Below are 5,181 nucleotides of genomic sequence, written 5' to 3'. Positions count from 1 at the left end.
AATTACACACTATTGTGCTATGCTTATTTATTGGAATTTCCTGGCTTTTATTTTGTTTATTTCTTTTTATCTTGGGTTTCTGATGCCAACTGCACATGTTTTTTTTACGTATTGAAAATTGTGCTTTTCCCTTAAGTGGATGCTTTCTCTGTGGCTGAAATAGAGGATATGTCTCTATCCGCAGCCTCGTCCAAATTGCAGGTTTAATTTCAGGCTTTTGTGAGATTGGTTCATGCTGTATGTGTACCATAAAAATCAGGCAGTTGGGTAGTGAACAACCAAATAGGCTAAAAGAAACCAGACAAAGCCCAGCCAGCATGGCTTAGTGGTTGAGCGTCAACTCAGGAACCAGGATGCCATGGTTCAATTCCAGGTCAGGGCATATGCCTGGGTTGGGGGCACAATCCCCAGTGTGGGACGTGCAGGAGGCAGCCTATCAGTGATTCTCTCTCATCATTGTTGTTTCTATCTCTCTCTCTCTCCTTCTCCCTTCCTCTCTGAAATCAATATATATATATATATATATATATATACACATATATATATATATATGTATATATATATATATATATATATATATATATATATATATATATATGAAAATAAAAGAAACCAGACAATATGTGCAGAAGAAATGCTGTACATTGAAATCTATCTCTTTACATTTCTTTTTAGTTTATATTCCTTGGTCATGAATATGTGTGTGTATGTGTATACATGTTGTGTAAGGAGTGTGTGTGGAAATGTTGTTTAAAGTGTAAGTGTGTGTGCTTAGTTTTGGGTTAGATGCTGAGAAAGAAGAAATTTATATAATGTAAGCAAACTTTTGCCTTCAGGACATCTGTGGTAAGGAGGAGCAGTTAGTGAGGAGGGCTTCAGTGGCAATGGACAAGGTGAAGATTACTTTTATTGATCCAATGATTGCTGCAAAAAAAGCAGGATTTGTACTTACCTTCTAGAGCCTTAAATATTGTATGCATTCAATAGTATAATAATATTTCAAAATGGAAGTGTCGATTCAAACACATTACAAAATTACGTATTAGACTGAGATGTGAGCCTGTTAAAGTAACCGAGAAGCATCAGAGGAATTTTAGTCTTCTTAACCTTACAATTAATATTAAATGGTGGGTTTTGTTAGAGAAGGATTAGGAGGAGCATTTTATTCCTTCCTTTTCCTTCCTTTTTTTTTTTTTTTTTTTTTTTGGAAGAGCATTTTCTTCAGCGATAACTGGTACCTTAGGGACCACCTTATGCCCAAAGTGGGAAGGACAGAATACCTTCTAACCTCAAATAGAATCATAGTAGCTTCATAGAGTTTATCTGGTAATATTTTTAGGAGGTTAATTTGGAAGGAATAGTATTGTGAATTCCTTCCCTCCCAAAGGAGAAGGGTATGGTGTTGCTTCCAAATCCTAAGTCAAGAGAGGAGCTTTAATGAGATGCCACAATTAGCTTAGTACGTGTCCCTATAAATTCCCTGGACACTGGGAACTGGTATTTAACTCATACCAGCAGCAGGAGAGAGCTGTTTGTGTAGCAATTAGATTTTATTCCAAGTGCTTATTTGGGTAAAAATTGTTTGACTATGTCCTGTGGCCCAGATGTGAACCATAAACAAGAGAAAGTAAAAATATGTTTTTCTTGGATTTTGATCAGTGAAGCCCCTTGAAATGTTAGTTAGGTCATAGAATAAATAATCTGGAAGGGTTTCCAGATGTCTAGAGGCTGGAGAATAAAAGGGCACCTCAGGAGCCTAGATATGCCTATGATTTTCCTCATTGATGAATATATGAGATATATTCCCATAATTAGGGAACCCCAAAGGAAATCATGAGAATGCCTCTATGAGATACCTATTGGCACAATAATACTGAATATCAATCAAAAAACCCTCATCCACATACAATAATAACTTTATGGTTCATGTATCTAGGGTTGTCATCTACATGTCTACTGATCCTGGCTTGGTTCATATACTAGTACAGTGGTCAGCAAACCACGGCTTGCGAGCCACATGCGGCTCGCGAGCCGCGGTTTGCCGCTCTGTTGAGAAATGAGTTTGCCGACCACTGACCTAAGCATTTAAAAGAGGGACACTGTGGCTCAGTAGTTGAACTTCGACCTATGAACTAGTGTGACTACAAAAGCCATGGGGCAGGCCTTGAATTTTTAACCCTAGCCTGGTAAAGAACTATCGCTCATACTCAGTAAATATAGAGAGACAACCAGAGAGAAAACTGAAGGTACTCTGTGACTAAATTCTACCAGTAATTCTTAGTTAAGTAATTATATGACTTCAATAAACAGTGTATGGTAGTGGTTGGGAATTAGAAATCAAAAGCTAAACTACAGTTCCTAGGTTCAAGTCTCAGCTCTGTTTCTTGTTCACTTGAGCATATTTTGTGGGTTTTAAATTTAAATTTAATTTTCTTTTTACAACTATGCTTCAGTTTTCTTACCTAGAAAATTGAGATAGTATTTTACCAACTTCAAAGCATTGTTGCAAGGATCAATTGAGCTAATGTATTTCAAGCATTTCAAATAGTGCCTGGTACACAGTAAACACTTGATAATTGTTACTACAATGTGCTATTTCTGTTTAAAAATAAACTTTCTACAATGATATGGGAAATATAATAAACTGATTAGAGATCATACTAGCACATGATACATAGCTGTCCAAAGTGCATCAGTTAGGCAGTTCCCCATCTGCTCTGGTCACGTCTTTCACTTGCTCACCGAGGCTTCCCGGGTCATGGTGCCAGCCTGACTGAGAAGAGGCCGCTCCCGGGAAACGAATGAAGAACCACTTTCTCCTGTTGTTCAAGTACAGAGGCCTGGTCCGCAAAGGGAAGAAAAGCAAAAGACGAAAATGGCTAACTTCGTGATCCGCCCTGCCACTGCTGCCAACTGCAGTGACATCCTGCACCTGATCAAGGAACTGACTAAATAGGAATACACCAGAGGCCCGGTGCATGAAATTTGTGCAGGGTTGGGGGGAATCCCTCAGCCTGGCCTGAACCCTCTCACAATCCAAGACCACTGGCTCCTAATCACTCGCCTGCCTGCCTGATCGCCCCTAACTACTCACCTGCCTGCCTCATCGCCCCTAACTGCTCGCCTGCCTGCCTCATCGCCCCTATCCACCTCTGCCTCATCCCCTGCCACTGCGGCTTTGTTCGGAAGGATGTCCGGAATGATGTCCGGAAGGTCGTTCGACTGTCCTATCTAATTAGCATATTATGCTTTTATTATTATACATAGAAGAACAAATAATAATAACTGAAAAAGATCTGCTGGAGGATGGTTTCAGAGAGCATCCCTTCTACTACTGCCTGGTGGCAGAAGTATCCAGGGAGCACTCCCAAAGGATACAGCATTATTGGTTTCGCCATGTACTATTTTATTACTTATGACCCATGGATTGGAAAACTCTTATATCTTGAGGACTTCTTTGTAATGAGTGATTTTAGAGGCTTTGGGATAGGATCAGAAATTCTGAAGACTCTGAGCCAGGTTGTGATGAAATGTCGCTGTAGCAGCATGCACTTCCTGGTGGCAGAATGGAATAAACCATCTATCAACTTCTACAAAAAAAGAGGTGCCTCTGATCTGTCCAGCGAGGAGGGATGGAGACTCTTCAAGATCGACAAGGAGTACTTGCTAAAAATGGCAGCGGAGGAGTGAGGAGTGCTGGTGTACACTATACCTCCCATTGTATTTTAGAGCAAATTCTCAACTTACCTTCTTTCTATCATGTTTGTAGTGAAATTAGAGAATGAGCACCCATTCCAAAGCTTTATTACCAGTGGCGTTGTTGCATGTTTGAAATGTGGTCAACTTTAAAGATAATGTAGTTTGGAGTTAGATTTATCCTTGAACATCTTTTGGTAACACAATATGGTGGTGTAATCTTAAAGTATATGAGAAAATTTTATTCTTGTGAGTCATTTAAATGTGTACAATGATACTTAGAGTTTCTGTTTTGATTTTTTTGTAATAAACTACCCTTTGATTTCTAAAATAAAAAATAAATAAAAACAAAAGTGCATCCATTGCCTTGACTGGTTTGGCTCAGTGGATAGAGCCAAAGCAGCTAGGGCCCGAGTTTGATTCAGGTCAAGGGTACATGCCTCAGTTGCATGCTCAAGAGGGATGTGTGTAGTAGGCAACCAATCTATGTGTCTCCTTCACTAATGTCTCTGTCTCTCTCCTTCCCTTCCACTCTCTGTAAAATTCAATGGAAAAATATCCTCCAGTGAGGATTAACAACAACAACAAAAAAACAAAAAACAAAAAAAGATTATCTTTTGGATTGAAGTGAAGAGAATCAAATGGCTTCTAATATCTATAATAAAAAAATAATATGCTAATTAGACTGGACATCCTTCCGGACATCCTTCTGGATGACCTGTCAGATGAAGCCGGGGTGTGAGGGAAGCCCAGGTTCCAGGTGCCTGCTGGAGGCCAGAGGGAAGCCAAGGTTTCAGGTGCCTGCCGGCGGCTGGAGGGAAGCCAGTGTCGGCAGCCAGGGGAAGGAAGGCCTACTCTTGCACAAATTTCGTGCATTGGGCCTCCAGTGTGATATAAGGTTTTTGTATATATTTTATCTTGACTGTGTATGTGACTGGTTACTTTAGAGTTGTTGCTGCAACATTTTGATATCTCAAGAGATATGTTTTAGGAGTGTCTTGGCTCTAGCTTCCTAGCTGCTATAAGACTGCTCTAAAATCTCCTTTCACCTAAATAACTTTTCTTTTATTTCAGTAAGAACTGCTCAATAAACCCTTTCTTAAGCAATCTCTCCTCTCTTCGCAAGTCTTTTTCTTCCCATGCAAGCTGTCTGAATATCGGTACAATCTTATAATCCTTACACAGGAATATGGATTCTGGTGCTATGAATATGGATCATGTGGTTCCACATTGATTTCCAACTTTGATCTGACACATTTGTATAAAATACTTCATGCTCTTGGGGGGAAAAAAAACTTTCCCATGCTATCCTGTGATTTCAAATCAGAGGCATTTAATTAAGGATGCCTAAGCACCAGTATAGAAATATGACAAGAACTGACCATGACAAGAGTGTAGACAAAGTGTAGAGAATTTTCACAAACAATGGGCTTACACTGTCACCACATCCAGATACGTGTATCTTCCTTCATCCTCTCTCTCCAA

At 39.6% G+C, this 5,181-nt stretch overlaps 1 pseudogene across 1 annotated transcript; it reads left to right on the top strand.

The window, feature by feature from the left end:
• Positions 1-2,801: 2,801 nt before the first annotated feature.
• On the top strand, positions 2,802-3,742 carry LOC308239881 (diamine acetyltransferase 1-like; annotated as a pseudogene). Its single transcript has 2 exons — positions 2,802-2,987; positions 3,268-3,742. The product of its transcript is annotated as a diamine acetyltransferase 1-like (transcript).
• Positions 3,743-5,181: the final 1,439 nt, after the last annotated feature.

Source organism: Plecotus auritus, assembly GCF_963455305.1.
Source record: "Plecotus auritus genome assembly, chromosome: X".
Taxonomy (NCBI): Eukaryota; Metazoa; Chordata; class Mammalia; order Chiroptera; family Vespertilionidae; genus Plecotus; species Plecotus auritus.
This window is presented reverse-complemented; position numbering and strand designations above follow the sequence as displayed.